At 44.8% G+C, this 17,947-nt stretch overlaps 1 protein-coding gene across 5 annotated transcripts in view; it reads right to left on the bottom strand.

Annotated features, from left to right (window-relative positions):
• The window catches only part of LOC126292282 (filaggrin-2-like), a 750,701-nt gene that overhangs the window by 231,012 nt on the left and 501,742 nt on the right, over positions 1-17,947 (bottom strand). The window contains exon 1 of one of the 5 annotated variants that reach the window (XM_049986194.1): positions 5,086-5,441. The exons of the other annotated variants lie outside the window; for them this stretch is intronic. The gene's annotated coding sequence lies outside the window, so the exon portion shown is untranslated. Of the gene's footprint in view, positions 1-5,085; positions 5,442-17,947 lie in introns of those variants that run through there. 5 annotated transcript variants of the gene reach the window in all.

The following is a 17,947-nucleotide window of genomic DNA, read 5'->3' as shown; positions in this document are numbered from 1 at the left end:
TGTGGGGAGCGATCTCCTACACTGGCCGTACACCTCTGGTGATCGTCGAGGGGACACTGAATAGTGCACGGTACATCCAAACCGTCATCGAACCCATCGTTCTACCATTCCTAGACCGGCAAGGGAACTTGCTGTTCCAACAGGACAATGCACGTCCGCATGTATCCCGTGCCACCCAACGTGCTCTAGAAGGTGTAAGTCAACTACCCTGGCCAGCAAGATCTCCGGATCTGTCCCCCATTGAGCATGTTTGGGACTGGATGAAGCGTCGTCTCACTCGGTCTGCACGTCCAGCACGAACGCTGGTCCAACTGAGGCGCCAGGTGGAAATGGCATGGCAAGCCGTTCCACAGGACTACATCCAGCATCTCTACGATCGTCTCCATGGGAGAATAGCAGCCTGCATTGCTGCGAAAGGTGGATATACACTGTACTAGTGCCGACATTGTGCATGCTCTGTTGCCTGTGTCTATGTGCCTGTGGTTCTGTCAGTGTGAACATGTGATGTATCTGACCCCAGGAATGTGTCAATAAAGTTTCCCCTTCCTGGGACAATGAATTCACGGTGTTCTTATTTCAATTTCCAGGAGTGTATGTCTGACACAAGAATTAATAGTTTTTGTTAGTTTTTTCGAGTTTTTAAAGTTCAGACTCGTAAGTGGGGTGAAAAACTGTTAGAAGCTAGAATGATTTATGCACCAAGAAGTTGCTTTTATCCTAAAGTAGCCAAAAACAAATTCAGAAATCACATACCTGTCTTGTAAGCATTCTAGGGAAAAAAATGTATAATAGCACACTGACATGCTTCGAAAATCGAGTAAACGGAAATCGTTTGACTACAAAAAAAAAAAAAACCTTTCATTTAGTCACAAGACGAAATTTATGCTCTAGGATGATACCAGGATACTATCTCGTAACTTAGGGACGTCGGAAGATACACGACAATAAAGACGATAATGCAATTCAGTTAATAGCATGTACGAGTGTAATCTAGAGAAGAGAGGTCTCAGACTGGGCTGAAAGATCCTGAACGTGAAACAGCACAGGACACATTCTTGTGACATCATTTACACGTTGGTCACAAAAAAACAATACTGCACAGCAAAAAAACAGGGACATGAAATAAAACTTGGCCAGTATTGTGACTGAAGATCCGACGTTTCTATTCCCCCTTATGTGAAGAGAAGAAAATCAATGGCAGGAAGAAAAGACAGCATTGGACATACCTAAGTTGTCAAGAACCTCAATTGTAGGCCTTGAAAACTGGCCGAACACAGAAGAAAAATTACATAATGCGTAAGAACAACACAGTAACCATCTGTAAATAAATAATCAGAAATAGTGCGATTAGCGGTTTAGACTTGGTACGTGATTATCAGATCTGTTTAAAAAGGATGAAAAAAAGAGTAGTGAAATACTAGCAAACTAAATTATAACATCAAACTAATTTTATAGGGTGTAAACGACAGCCGGCCGGAGTGGCTGAGCGGTTCTAGGCGCTTGGAGCCGCGTGACCGCTACGGTCGCAGGTTCGAATCCTGTCTCGGGTATGGATGTGTGTGATGTCCTTAGGTTAGTTAGGTACAAGTAGTTCTACGTGACTGATGACCACAGCAGTGAAGTCCCATAGAGCTCAGAGCCATTTGAACTTTTTTTTTTAACGACAACTGTTAAACTTGTCGCAGTAGTGTACAGGAAGTCGAAACGAACAAACTGACATACAACACTTGTGGTCTATCAAGCCGGGAAACAGTCTCAGACTGGCCTACAAGAAGCACCTAAGCCAAAGTGCAAGCGCGCAGCGTGGTATTTTCAATATTCTCTCGCTCTCTTCGCGCAAGGTATTAGCCCTAGAGAAAAAAATGAACAGTGGGATTTTTATGTAGGAAATTTAATTTAGTTTACTTTGTACTGGGATACGTTTTCACAAGAGGCCTTGATGTTAGAGTTATTCAAGAGAAACGTACAAAAGTTACCTTCAAACGCACCGTCACTCCCACACATTCCCCTCCCTCTTCTTAATATTCCTTGTATGTTGTTCACGACACTCCTATAACTATACAAAAATTACCTACAAAGCGATTTACACCCCACGGGCTTATTCGGCTATTTCGGTAACATAACTGATTTAAACTTTCCCCAGAGGAACCTGAATGAAAAAAGACTTTTTAAAATGTTAATCAAAAACGAATTACTTTTACAATTAGCTCTAAAATCAATCATTACAAGCACAGTAACTTCGTAGTAAGAATGCCAGAAAAAAATTCTTAATTGCATGGTGTTTAAAGTCGCAGAAAGTGAGGTAAAATTTACAGAAGCGTCAATTTCACAATTTGTAAGTGCGCGGCTAAGCGTGGTGGCGTAGTAGCTCAGACAATCAAGGTCATAAACGGTCGAATATGGAAGGTAATTTGTGTAGTTACAATTTTTTATACAGGTGTTAGAGGCGTTGCCGTGAACAACATTCTAAAAATCCTGACCGGTAGGGGACGATTATGATGCAGAAGGTATGTACTAATCTCAATTTTGTACGTTTTTCTTGAGTAACTAGAAAATTGCGACTACTAGTGAAAAAATATCCCAGCACAAACTTGAAATACATTAAAATTCCTACAAATATCTCCCATTCATTTTTTTTCTGTAAGACTTACAGTTTGCACGAAGAGAGCGATAGAATATTGAAAACCTAGCGCGACGCGCATGCACTGTAGCTTAGGTTGTTTTTGTAGGCCAGTTTCAGGTAATTTCTCGATTGTTCGTCTCGACATCATCTATATGAATGTGATATGTTGTGATCAAATATGTTTACACCCTGTATATACGAACATACACACCTGAATATGCGTCAGCTCAACAGGCCAGAAGCGGACCTCACGAAGGAAACAATATCTGCACTCTGAATGCTACAGTTAATTACGTAATGACATAAGGTTCACAATGCTTTAATAGCAAATTTGAGATTAAAAATAGTATATAAAATAAATTGGGAGAGTAAGCCTTCCCAAAGTGAAAAGTAGTAAAAATTGTCCATAACCACTGTTGTTGCGAAGCTAGAACTGCACTACAGGCACGACAGACGACGCATTCTATTAGTAGCGAAGTGGTGTAGCTAGTGGTCGAAAGGGTGTCTACACAAAACGGGGACAGTGCAAGAGAACTGATAAATAAAGCTACTAGTAGGTAAGTGCGAACCGGCCGAAAAAGTTACTTCAACAACGGAAAACGGCAAAAACCGGGAAGAAGAGGTGTCGTAACGAATTAGAAAATACTTAGGAAAGGTTTTCTTAAATAATTAGTAAACATATCTAACTCTTCTAGTGTAACCATATGGGAGTCTCTGGTTACATGGCGACAGACATCCAAATGAGGATCTATGCATCCTAATTCCTCTGCATTTTTTTTTAATGAGAAACAAAAGCTGTTTTGATTTGGATGTGAATAGGACTCACGCATCAAGTGTTCTGTAGAACGTTAATTACGTACATAGATAATTTACCCATTCTGGGAATCGAGAATTTCGACGATTTTTGCCGGTTATCTATACTGATAAGATATCAAAATATGTTACATAAGTGGCCGCATCTTTTGACTGCACTGATGGTAAAGCTCAAATTGTTTAACACCGCCAACGGACGTGATACGTCAACCCATTCCTGAGAAAACGGTGTCGTAACAGACGGAGAGACAGATAGATAACAAATGGCTCTGAGCACTATGCGACTTAACATCTGTGGTCATCAGTCGCCTAGAACTTAGAACTAATTAAACCTAAGTAACCTAAGGACATCACACACATCCATGCCCGAGGCAGGATTCGAACCTGCGACCGTAGCAGTCGCGCGGTTCCGGACTGAGCGCCTAGAACCGCGAGACCACTGCGGCCGGCAGATAACAAATGAAATAAAAATATGTTTTCGTGTAATATAATCACAAATTAACAGTTTTTGGATTTTTCTTTTGCCTGCACTGTGAAACCTTGCTTCTGGCCAGATTTCACGATTCTAAACAACCGGGAAGAGCCCTGCAGGTATTGATGAGCGAGTTTTCGAATATCAAATAATGGCACAAATGGTCAAATATTTTGATTGTACTGATTTAGAGCTTCAGTTTTTAACGCCACTGAGCAACCGGAAACCATAGTACGTGACACTAATTTCAACTGTGTTCGTCTACCCGTTCGTGAGAAAAAGTGTTTTTAACAATCGGATAGACAGAGGGACAAGCGAGTGATCGCATATGGGTTCCGTTTTTACCAAATCAGGTACAGAACACCCTTGTCTGAACATTTACCTGATAAGTTCAGCCTCAAATTATGTGGACAGCTCCAGTTTAATTACAATCCTTCTCGGTTTATTGGCGCACCATCAAGCGAAATAAAATATTGGGAAGGACCGCTGAAGCATTAGTAATGTTAGCAGTTTACAATTTTAAGTATTTTATGTGATGGTGCAACAGTGTATGCAGAAGGATTTTAATATTTCGTCTACCGACCCAGACATCTTCTCCACGTGCTGCGAAGTGTGTTTGTTTTGAGAACTAGCTGACTGGACCACAACAGAACTCCGAAATCCCGTCTGTGCGCTTCGCTATTTATGGCAGAGTTCGAATCCCCATGAGCCCCTACGACCTTTGACACTCATTCGACTTTCAGGGGTCGCCCTGTCATTCCGCAACGCGCACATTCTCTCAAGATTCCCGGCGAAATATTAGTAAGTCGAGTGCCGGAACCTAAGCCTTGTTTAAATCAAACCTGTATTTCGGTTTATTTGGTTATGTTTATATGGTTATGCGACACGGCTCGCTGCACAAGAAGACGACGACTGATTCGGTCGGCGAAATACTGAACATAAAATGGAAACGACAACTCGGTTAAATAAAGGAAAGAAATTGCGCTAATTGTTCCTAAGTTTTTGGCAGCTGCCACTATGTACGCATCTGTAAGCTGTGAGAAGATCCGTTTCTGTTGGTGTATAAGACGTTGCCTCTTCGGAATGCTACGCGTGTCCCGTTATATGCTCTAAAATATGGCCGCAAAGCTCTCCTCGTGTCATAACAGCCTACGGCGTGAGACCTGATAATACTGACCTTTCCGCAGACAGACACTTTTAACAACCGGGTATTGTTGCTACTCGCACACTACGGGGTGTGTTCTTCGGAGGACAAGTCGACAATCAGAAAGGGCGACACTGACGGAATTGTTCACTTGTGCACCACTAATTCTCACACACTCGCAGGGGATACTGCCCTGTACTGCATCCTGGCATAGTTATTGTACACTGGAGGTTACAGCACACTGCGTGGACCTTCGCGTAAGAGGCTGCAAAAGCACAAGTAGAAGTCTGGCACAGTCACACGAACGCGGCACTCAACAAGTGGGAATCGCCAGACACAGGAACGGCGAAAAAACTGACGGGGCGCGTGGCGGAGGCGCGGCGGAAACTGAATGGGACCGGAAGGCGCTGGAAATGAACTCCGTTGAGGACTGCGTGCGTGTAGTGGGGGAGGGGGAGGGCCTGGAGAGGGGGTATATTGTGGGAGAAGGGAGGGGAGGCTCAGGGAAACACAGGTGGACTGCCGAAAACATAATGATCTGCTCAGCGGCTGTTTCGCCCCACCTGCGTACCTGCAAATTTGTGTGGGCTCAGTTTCGAGGGGAACAAGGAATCGGAAAAAAATAACCTCTCTAAGAAAAACTGTACTGCAATAAATAAATAAATAAATAAAAAAGGTAACTAAAACTAGTGCGATCTAGTCAGAGTGCACGTCTCTGAAATAAAAATTTGGCATTAACCGATAGAGTTGTTGGATGTCCTCAAGAGGACATCCAACAATAGGGAAGATCCAAGGAATGGGACTTTCTGCCTGTTTACGCGAGTCACGTTACATGTTTATATTGAGGGTCTATTGGCAATCGACGAATGTTGCAGTGATTGGTAATTGATCCTCAAGATAAACAAATGTGAGATATTGCTCATAAATAGGTAGACAGACAATTTATTTTATGATTACACTTTTGAAAAACAATCACTGAAAGCATTCACATCCATAAAACGCCTAGGAGCGTGCGTATGGATTGACATAAAGTAGAACGACCGCATAAAAGTTTTCACCGCTAAAGCAGACGCCAGGCATAGATTCATTTGAAGAATCCTCTGAGCCGGTCGGAGTGGCCGAGCGGTTCTAGGCGCTTCAGTCTGGAACCGCGCGACCGCTACGGTCGCGCCTTCGAATCCTGCCTCGGGCATGGATGTGTGTGATGTCCTCAGGTTAGTTAGGTTTAAGTTGTTCTAAGTTCTAGGGGACTGATGACCTTAGAAGTTAATTCCCATAGTGCTCAGAGCCATTTGAACCATTTTGAACCAATCCTCTGAAAATATAGCCCTCGCACAAAGGAGGTATCTTGTTAAACTCTCATTCCTCCAATACTTGATTATTTTTTTCAAAACTAGACGTATTCGTCCTCAGGGTGTGTCCAAGATCGTCAGCCATAGAAAATTCTTCGTATTCGGTCTCCAGATCTCTTTCCTCTGATTCTACATGACTGGTTTCGGGCGAGCTGCCCATCTTTAGGTTACCTCTTATAGTTACAGAGTAACCTGTCGAATATGGAACTTAAGGTTCTCTGTCATAACTGTAACAGCTACACCCAACCTACAACAGATGTGCCGCGAATAAATCTCGTACTTCTTCTACGTCCGCCGGAGCAAATACCTATTATAGGAATGCTTTTACCTATTTTATCCTTTAATGAATTCGACTCTGCAAAGAACCCTCGGTAATCACATGATTTATGGCATCAAACTCGGTATAAATGTTTGCCAGTATGAGCTTCTTGAGCAACGCCAGCAGTTGCAAGTCCGTAGCATTGGGATAATAAACTTTTGCCGTTTCCACATTTGCTTAATTGTCTAATCACCCAATGCGTCCAGTTTGACATTCACCTACTGGTGCTTAATGCTAGTTTTTTGTTGTTGAAAACAGTCTATAATGGATTAATATTTTCGGTTTACAATGAACTACGGGACATCATAGCTTCTGGCTTGTGCGCAACTGATAGTGTCCCCGATAAAGAACAATATAACATGAAAGCTGCTTGAATAGTCTCCATTCACTGTGAAGTTTTTTTTAGTAAAAAACGGTTTCGAAGATTCTTAAGTATTAACAGTCAACTTTCAGTTCAATATTAGATACATTACACTGTACCCGTACCGAGCGAGTTGGCGCAGTTGTTAGCACACTGGACTGGCGTTCGGTAGGACGACGGCTCAAACCAGCGTTCGATCATCCTGATTTAGGTTTCTCGTAATTTCCCTAAATCGCTTCAAGCAAATGCCGGGATTGTTCATTTGAAAGAGCGCGGCCAACTTCCTTCCACATCCTTCCGTAATCCGATTGGAGCGATGACCTTGCTGTTTGGGCCCCTCCCCTCGAGTCAACCAACCAGCCTATAACAAATGACCTAAAGATGGGCAGCTGGCCCGAAATCGCTGATGCCGAAATAGCGGAAAGCTGAATTTGGACAGTCTCCTACTTATTGTCCCTCACTCTCGACTCCGTACCAGATAGGATTGATACAGGAAATACAGAAGGTCCAGAGGGGAACAGCGCGTTTCATTTCGGGTTCATTTGGCAAGCGCGAAAGCGTCACGGAGATGAGCAGCCGACTCCACCGGCAGACGCTGCAAGAGAGGCGTTTTACGAACCACTCGCGACTGGAACAGGAAAAGGCGCAACTGGCAGTGGTGCACTAAGTACCCTCCGCCACACATCGCAAGGTGGCTTGCGGAGTACAGATGAAGAGCGACATTTTTTGGCACGAGATGATTTAGTAAGCTCAACAAAGATACCCTCACCGAACTTCAGTGGCAGACGTTACAAAAGAGGTGTTGTACGTTACGAAGAGGTTTACTGTCAAAACTGCGAAAGCGTCGGGAGGGTGGGGCAGGTTTGAGCAGCAACAATTTGACCACTTTGTCCCACAACGCTGAGCAATACGTACGCTGAGGAGAGACTGTTGGCAGTCGCTCGGTTCACCTGGACTGTCAGTCGCTAAACAGTTGCACGTCTGTTCGCCCGTACACATCTCTGCAGCCGCCGTTCACCCCTGTCATCCATGGCCCGTGCTGCACCCAGGTTCCTTGACACCGGTTTTTCACAGCGCCATTTTGCCATGCATGGTACACTAACCATGGCGGCACAAACTTAGTCGTTTTGGAAATGTTCCATCTCTGGCCCGAAACCCAATGATCAAGCACTTTTGGACGTCAGAAAAATCGCTCGGTTTCCGTACTGTGATAACGACTGCATTGTCTTCCGCGTCGCCACCCCTCCGACATCCTTTATACAGGTTGTTACAATAATGTACGGCCAAACTTTCAGGAAACATTCCTCACACACAAAGAAAGAAAATATGTTATGTGGACATGTGTCCGGAAACGCTTACTTTCCATGTTAGAGCTCATTTTATTACTTCTCTTCAAATCACATTAATCACGGAATGGAAACACACAGCAACAGAACGTACCAGCGTGACTTCAAACACTTTGTTACAGGAAATGTTCAAAATGCCCTCCGTTAGCGAGGATACTTGCATCCAACCTCCGTCGCACGCAATCCCTGATGCGCTCATGCAGCCCTGGAGAATGGCGTATTGTATCACAGCCGTCCACAATACGAGCGCGAAGAGTCTCTACATTTGGTACCGGGGTCGCGTAGAAAAGAGCTTTCAAATGCCCCCATAAATGAAAGTCAAGAGGGTTGAGGTCAGGAGAGCGTGCAGGCCATGGAATTGGTCCGCCTCTACCAATCCATCGGTCACCGAATCTGTTGTTGAGAAGCGTACGAACACTTCGACTGAAATGTGCAGGAGCTCCATCGTGCATGAACCACATGTTGTGTCGTACTTGTAAAGGCACATGTTCTAGCAGCACAGGTAGAGTATCCCGTATGAAATCATGATAACGTGCTCCATTGAGCGTAGGTGGAAGAACATGGAGCCCAATCAAGACATCACCAACAATGCCTGCCCAAACGTGTTGATGACGTGATTGCACAATCGCGTGCGGATTCTCGTCAGCCCACACATGTTGATTGTGAAAATTTACAATTTGATCACGTTGGAAACAAGCCTCATCCGTAAAGAGAACATTTGCACTGAAATGAGGATTGACACATTGTTGGATGAACCATTCGCAGAAGTGTACCCGTGGAGGCCAATCAGCAGCTGATAGTGCCTGCACACGCTGTACATGGTACGGAAACAACTGGTTCTCCAGTAGCACTCTCCATACAGTGACGTGGTCAACGTTACCTTGTACAGCAGCGACTTCTCTGACGCTGACATTAGGGTTACCGTCAACTGCACGAAGAATTGCCTCTTGCAGGTGTCCTCGTCGTTCTAGGTCTTCCCCAGTCGCGAGTCATAGGCTGGAATGTTCCGTGCTCCCTAAGACGCCGATCAATTGCTTCGAACGTCTTCGTGTCGGGACACATTCGTTCTGGAAATCTGTCTCGATACAAACGTACCGTGCCACGGCTATTGCCCCGTGCTAATCTATAAAGTAAGTGTGCATCTGCCAACACCGCATTTGTAAACATTGCACTGACTGCAAAACCACGTTCGTGATGAACACTAACCTGTTGATGCTACGTACTGATGTGCTTGATGCTAGTACTGTAGAGCAATGAGTCGCATGTCAACACAAGCACCGAAGTCAACATTACCTTCCTTCAATTGGGTCAACTGGCGGTGAATCGAGGAAATATAGTACATACTGACGAAACTAAAATGAGCTCTAACATGGTAATTAAGCGTTTCCGGACACATGTCCACATAACATCTTTTCCTTATTTGTGTGTGAGGAATGTTTCCTGAAAGTTTTGCAGTACCTCTTTTGTAACACCCTGTATATCCTCCACTGTTTATGCTCCACCTGCTGTCGTTAAGTGGTTATTGCGCGTTAACGACGAACATAAGCGGTGGTCACATTAATGGGTCTCGTTCGTGTATATTGTAAACAATGACGGTTCCGTCACACATCATTTGGGTACTTTTGAAATTATTTTTACATCAGACAATTTTATGCTGCTAAGAACGAGCTCTTACGTTACGTCTGCTACGAAGATTTGAAGCGAGTCACAGATATGGTACAACCGCTGGTAGCTCGTGTTTTGTTCACTAAGCGACTGCGAGCAAAAATATAAAAATGCTTCCCGTTTGTCGAGGAACTCCGCATCAACCTGCAAACCGGTGTCTGGATGTGGGACACATCACGCGATGCTCCCTTCCTCACATGATATGCAGGTATCTACTCGGCAAGCTATAATTACAATCTGCACTCTGCCGGTCTTCATTTGAAATTCAAACAGGCCGGCCTCGCTCGTTAACAAGCACGAAGGCTTCTGTTACACTTCACAGTCCGCAGTGGACGCAGAGTGTGTGTCCCGTCGATGGAAGTATCCCTTCGCGAAAGGACGCTACGGGCGCCTGCACTGTCCAGCACGGAACTTCCGACTCTGGTACGCTCCATCGTAACTCAGGCTCAAGGCTGCGTAGCCGATGATGAAGAGGAAAATGAAAAAGAGGGAGAGTACGAGGATAACGAAAAATAGGAGAAAGAAGAGGAGAAATGTATCGGAAAACAGAGGTGGAGCAGAAGGAGCAGCAGAGACAAGAAGTGAAGCAGAGACAAGAGGTGGAGCAGAGAGAAGAAGTTGAGGAGAAATAAGTTGTCGAGGAGAAAGGAAGGAAGAGGGGAGAAAGAGAAGGAGAAAATAATGATGAGAAAGGCTTGGATAAGAAAGAGGGGGGGAGGTGAAAGACACAGAAAGAAGGGGGATTAAAGCAAACAAAAAAACAAAAAATGAGTATGAGAAGAAGAAGAAGAAAAAAAGAAGGAAAAAGAAAGAATAGAAGGAAGAAGATGAGGAGGAGGAGCAGGAGGAGGAGAGAAAGACGAAGAAGAAGAAGAGGACAATAAAGAGGAAAAGGAGACTAGTCTGCCAGTATAACGAGCGATGGGCGTGTGAAGACTTGCACGGCTGAGACCTTTGGCTGTTGGTAAATGTAAATGCTGAAAATCGCTCTACTTACAACAAATGATGTGGAAGGGTGTGGAGTACATACACCACCGTCAACCCGATGGCGCCAGACGCTAAGTGTGCCACCTGGACAGATCGCTCAGTGCCCAGAGAGACTCGCACAGTAGGGCGAGATATTGTTTCACGCCACAATGGCCTCTTGTCCGCCAAGCTGTTCCACGTCCCGAGCTATCGCCGTTATCTCCTCCAACTGTTCTGTGGCGTTTCTTCGGAGGAGAGGGCCGTTCTTCCGGCTGCACGAAACAATGGAGAGCTGCAATATTAGCCGCGTCCCACGGGGCTCTGCGCTCGGACCGTTGCTCCTTCCGCTAGGCTTAAGCGGCTTCCTCGGTGGCAGAGCACATCCTAGCCGAAAGTAACGGATACGTGACAGAGTAAGTAGTTCACCCTTCTGGGAAGTTTCACCAGTTCATGATCAGCTGCGGAAATAGCGCTCTACATTGTGCACAGATAAGCTACGAACAGTATCATAGGGATGCTGAGGTAGAAGCCGCATAGCGTCAAGGGAAACGTGGGTAATGTAGGAAGGGGGCAAAAGATATACAGGGCGGGGCTAGAAGTAAGATACAAATATGAAACTAGTGTCTAATTGTTTACAAACTATCAAAGTTTTTTTCACTTATCAGTATAAACTTCCACGTGAGTCATGGAGTGCACCGAAGGTGAATGTTTGGTGCGCGTTATTGCACGATCGAATTATCTGTCCATTCTTCTTCGCTGAGGCTACCATCACATCTGCAGTGTATCTGGACATGTTGCAACTGTATGCTGTTCCTCAGCTGCTTCAGTATCACCCCAATGTCTTGTGCAAGATGGTGCACCGCCTCATTGGGGTTTGGACGTCAGTGCCTATCTCGATATGCCCTTACCTGGGCGATGGATTGGTCGTGATGGGCCAACGGTTTGGTCTCCACGCTCTCCTGACATAACCCCATTAGACTTCTTTTTATGGGGTTATGTCAAGGACGAGGTCTACCTGAACACGTGTACCAGATCTTGAAACCCTGTGGCAACGGGTAACACAGTCGTTGAATCGATCCCTCCAGTGATATTGGCTAATGTATGGACGGAAACTGAATATCACCTAGATGTGCTACGTGCTACCAAGGGTGCTCATGTGGCAGTTTACTGATGTGTGAAAAAAACTTCGATAGTTTGTAAACAATTAGACACCAGTTTCATGTTTGTATCTTACTTCTAGCCTGAGTTATCAATTTATGTAATCAGACTTTTCGGACACCCTGTATAGGAGTGTCTAGCAAGGAGGCGCCACCGGCGCATTTGCACCTGCATGTAAGAGCATTTCTTATCAATGTGTTGCTTCAGCGACGAATCGGCAATAAAGAGCATAAGGATCTCGCATCGCACGCCACCAACGCCGCCTAATCTTGCGGAACGGGATTCTTTTTGCGTCCGTTTCTGAAAGACTATCTGCCACCCTTTCCAACAACTTAGGGTGAGCTGCGACGTCGTATGAGCAATGAGCAATGAACGCGTTAACCCCAGACATGCTCGCAACATTATGAGGCTAGTTTGGCTACCGTCTGCAGGTTCGTCGTGCATTCAGTGGATGGCACATTTAAAATTTGTGTAAGGTAACGAGCTTTCCGCCTCTTTGCCTGAGTGTTCACCGTGACTGTACATGGAGGGAACACATACATGTCAAATTTACGCTCACGTTAAGTCAAGTGGTCCTTCTGAAAGTAAGAATTCTCTAGCCATACGATTAAGTTCGTCAGCTTTCTCTCGTCGTTCATGTAGCGGATATAGGCTTTTAAAATAGGGCGAATCTCTTTGAAACATTTTGTTCGTATTTGAAAATAATGATAACAGTTTAGATCGCTAGGTACATTTGTTGGAAGGCGACTGCCTTCGATTATCACATGATCATCTTCAGACCTACAGCAATATTGATGTACATTAGCTGCACATGGAGCAGGAGCCGCTTGACTATCGGTATTCAGCGGTTCCTGATCCATTCACAGCCAATACACAAACACACACACACACACACACACACACACACACACACACACAATATAGGAGCATTCGAAAAGAAACGGAGTCTGGAATGCGCAAACCGGTGACAGGAGGTTGAGCCAGCGGGTTTCTAGCCAGGCGATATCGATTCTTATTTACATCTTTGATCGTTGTCCCTGTGCCTTGTTCTCTGTGCGTCTTTGAGGCAGGCTATTTATGGTGGCGCGCGTGTGCAAGTCGAGGAGAGTGGGTCCGCGCATGAGCCGAGTCAGTCTGTGACGTGACGTGGTTTCGATGTTGTCGTTGTGGGGAGTTGGCGACACCGTGTCACGTGGCACAGCCGTATACCGTGAGGACCAGTCGAGTTGGAGCAACGAAGGAGCATGGGCCGCTGCCGGAAAGTATTAAAAGTTGTATAGACACGGCTGGCCAGTGGCGACCAAGATTTGCTAATACCTCGAGAGCTATGTGGATGGATGGCGTGTGAATTTCACATGAAGAAAAAAAAATTAATCGCCAAGTTTTCGTGGTGGGTTCCTCCTTCTACATATAGTGAATATTATTGTGTTCTTAAGGACTGTTGACTGTTGCAGTTGCTCGTGCTAGTGGCCAGCAAAACATTCACTGCAGCGGTGGCGAGGCGAGTTATGTTCTGGAACGGCCATGAAGTTATGTTACTAAAGTGGATAGAAATAGCGCCTCGCATTTGTAAGTTTGGATTTGGTGCTTAGCGGCACTCTGTAAGTGGCTGGTTCACTTGAACGTCATTTCTTAATTTAGTTATATAGTTCGAGTTTTCTGGTTTTACTAATTAATGGTAGTTCTTGTTTCTTAATAATTTCTTGTGTTTATGGAAGGCAAGTGGCCGTGGTAAATATAGGTCACATTGTGTTTTATGGTCGGATGAGGCCTGTATAAGGTCCTTAATTCTGTTCATTGGTTAAATTGTAATATGTTTATATTAAGGTATTGCTTTTCTATATATATTTGTGTAACTTGTACATACTACAGTGTGTCTGCCGCTCATGTTTTCCTATTTTCAGAAAGCTGTATAGTGGTTGACGTGAGCAAACCTCGCCCAGCGAGCTTTGCAGTGTGACGGAAATCTCAGGATTTGAACTGAGGGCCGTCCGTACCCCGTTAAAGCGCGATTTCTCTGTTCTGTTCAACGAGGGGCTTGTTTTAGGGAGAAGATTTCCTACTGCCGAAAGTTGAGTATAAGCCCACCCTTTGGGTAGAGTGTGAAATCGTAATAGATAAACGTTTGCTCGCGTCCATCAGATGTTCATCAAATTGACGTTTTGTCTTAAGTTTGCATGAAGTCTAGAATCTTCCAGACGTTGAGTGTAGTAGAATGCTAAGGGTAAACAGAACAATCAATAGTACCCTTCAGGTCAGATAGCATCAAATGAACTTTACCTTTTCAGTAAGTGTAAAATTGAGTGAGAAAGGCGATACCCGACATTGTAAATATTTGGTTATCTATTTCATTTATTATTTTGGTTGTTGTTAGCGGCACGTAAGGGGGCCGTTGTCACAAGTGTGACGGTTAATATTGTAAATACTATTTGTGGATAGGGCCTTGATATGCAAATGTTGTTAATTGATTATTACTGCCGATGAATTCATGTGTATGTGTAATCAATAAAGAAGTGTTGCAACTACAAACTGGTTGTGCTACTGGTATACAAGGTTAGAGTGTGCAGTCGCCACACCAGAGGGTAATACCGTGGCGTGTGTAATGAGGTGTGGTTCCGACGAGGCCGAAGAAGTTCACAGCCCGTCACTAGAGGGCACGCGTGCTCGTCACGTGACCAATCAGAGCCCCACAGTCTTCAACCGCACCAGGGAGCATGTCGAATGGCCGACTGTCTTGCTCATCTGCAACGCTATGCTCGGGAAGGGAATTCGTTCCTGGCACGAGTGGTGGCTGGAGATGAGTCATGGTGTCATCACTTCAAATCTGAATCAAAACGACAGTCTCCAGTGGAAGCATCCAGGGTCACCACCACTGAAAAAAAGCCAAGGCCATCCATACGAGTGCAGGAAATATTTCGAGTTCTACACACTTAAAAGCTGTATAATGTACACTCCTGGAAATTGAAATAAGAACACTGTGAATTCATTGTCCCAGGAAGGGGAAACTTTATTGACACATTCCTGGGGTCAGGTACATCACATGATCACACTGAAAGAACCACAGGCATATAGACACAGGCAACAGAGCATGCACAATGTCGGCACTAGTACAGTGTATATCCACCTTTCGCAGCAATGCAGGCTGCTATTCTCCCATGGAGACGATCGTAGAGATGCTGGATGTAGTCCTGTGGAACGGCTTGCCATGCCATTTCCACCTGGCGCCTCAGTTGGACCAGCGTTCGTGCTGGACGTGCAGACCGCGTGAGACGACGCTTCATCCAGTCCCAAACATGCTCAATGGGGGACAGATCCGGAGATCTTGCTGACCAGGGTAGTTGACTTACACCTTCTAGAGCACGTTGGGTGGCACGGGATACATGCTGACGTGCATTGTCCTGTTGGAACAGCAAGTTCCCTTGCCGGTCTAGGAATGGTAGAACGATGGGTTCGATGACGGTTTGGATGTACCGTGCACTATTCAGTGTCCCCTCGACGATCACCAGAGGTGTACGGCCAGTGTAGGAGATCGCTCCCCACACCATGATGCCGGGTGTTGGCCCTGTGTGCCTCGGTCGTATGCAGTCCTGATTTTTGAATAGATATACACTGTACTAGTGCCGACATTGTGCATGCTCTGTTGCCTGTGGCTATGTGCCTGTGGTTCTGTCAGTGTGATCATGTGATGTATCTGACCCCAGGAATGTGTCAATAAAGTTTCCCCTTCCTGGGACAATGAATTCACGGTGTTCTTATTTCAATTTCCAGGAGTGTACTTATATGGATATAGTGCCTGTTCTTTCGTATAAGTATACAGTTCTGGCAATACCGGCCATGACCTTCTTCTTCTGTGCGGATGCACACATATTACCCGAACTCTTACGGGACTTGGTAAGAATGTCTTCCATGAGTAATGAGTATGTTGGGTAGGGACACTACGAATGTAGTGTGTGGACATATAAGGTGAGAATGTGGGTCATGCGGTAGGCGTGCGCGAAATAGTCCCTGCTGTCGCACTATTCGCTGTGCCCTCGGTGGCTCAGATGGATAAAGCGTCTGCCATGTAAGCAGGAGATCCCCGGTTCGGGTTCCGTTCGGGGCACACATTTTCACCTGTCATTGATATATATCTACGCCTGTCAGCAGCTGTAGGTATTAAAATATAATTCTAACTAGTTATATAATCTATGGAAGGTTGAGGTGTACTTCGTTGGTCGTCACTCATCTTGTACATTGAAACAGAGGGAGGGTTTTTTTTTTTTACCATGAAACATGTGCTATTGGCGAATTAACTGGATTTCATGAATGTTAAACAATTTTACCTGCCTTGGAAAGGCAAATTTGTGTTACTTTCCAATATCTCTAATTCCAAAATGTATAAGGTGTGCTAAAATGGAAAAGGTATGAAACGTCGTAACAACTAAACCGACTGAAATTTCCATATGCCGCTTTGGGATACCGTAGTGAGATATTTAGGCACGTGAAGCAAGCGTCGTCATGTCGCCCTAAAAAATTCAAAGCTGTGACGTTGTCAGGCAAGGTGTTGCTCGCCGTCTTTCTCGTGTCCGGGGACCATTACTCGTCGAATCATAAACAGTGACGTGTGCTGCGAGACACTTCGTAGCCTACGCGAGAACACCAAGAGCAAACGGCCTGGGCAGCTTGCGGAGGTAGCGATCCAGCTCCACGATAACGCGTCCACACGTCTCCAAGGTCATACGAAGTGTAATGGCCAACTTCAAGTGGGAGCATTCGCCCTACAGCCCGGACATGTCACACAGCGACTTCCAAGTATTTGGTCCGAAAAAAAAGAGAGAGAGAGAAAAGAAAAAAAGAACATAAAGGGAAAGCGCTTCACCTCTGATGACGAACTGTAGGACACAATGGAGGAGTGGTTTTTGTCACTGCCACAGGAATTCTGGGAACAGGGAGTCCTTCGGCTCGTGAAACAGTGGGATAGTTGTGCTCAGGCCTCTGTTTGTTACTTTAGAACTTCCAAGTATATCCACAGTGTTGTATCGCACGTTTTCTTTTGAGCGCCCCCCGTACTTGTGACTGGTGTTTGATAAAACTTCTGCGTTATTTCATTATTTTATTCACTCATTGTTCCTCTGTAGCAGAGTAATAATGTAACAGACATACGATTAAATGCACTGTTAAGAAAGTTTTCTTGACTGCAACGCTTTTATATTTCAATATTATATTTGTTCCCAGGTACATGTCCATGTATCTTGTGACACTTTTCAACTATGCAGCAACCTTAGTTTTTCGAAGTAAATTCAGAAAAAGAATGCAGCACATAAAAAGTGAATGGGAGCATTGAAAACTGAAATAAGAAAATAGATTACAGTTCTGTTATAGGCTCGGCGAAAGTTAGAAAAGTGTTCCAAGGTACAAACCTCTCCTCTACACTTCCCAATTTTTTTTTCTATAAATGTTGTTATGCACAATTTGCACAGAAACCTGATGGCAGTTATTAGAGCCGATAGGCATGAAAAGGAAGCAGTGGTTGAGAAGGGAGTGAGACAGGGTTGTAGTCTTTCGCCGATGTTATTCAAGCTGTACATTGAGCAAGCAGTAAAGGAAACCAAAGAAAAATTTGGAGAAGGAATAAAACATCAGGGAGAAGAAAACTAAAATCTTTGAGGCTCCCTGATAACATTGTCAGAGACAGCACAGGAAATGGAAGAGCAGTTGAACATAAGGGACAGTGTCTTGAAAGGAAGAT

This window comes from Schistocerca gregaria, chromosome 9 (genome assembly GCF_023897955.1).
Source record: "Schistocerca gregaria isolate iqSchGreg1 chromosome 9, iqSchGreg1.2, whole genome shotgun sequence".
Lineage (NCBI taxonomy): Eukaryota > Metazoa > Arthropoda > Insecta > Orthoptera > Acrididae > Schistocerca > Schistocerca gregaria.
The sequence above is the reverse complement of the archived record's forward strand: the minus strand, read 5'-3'. Positions and strand labels throughout refer to the sequence as shown.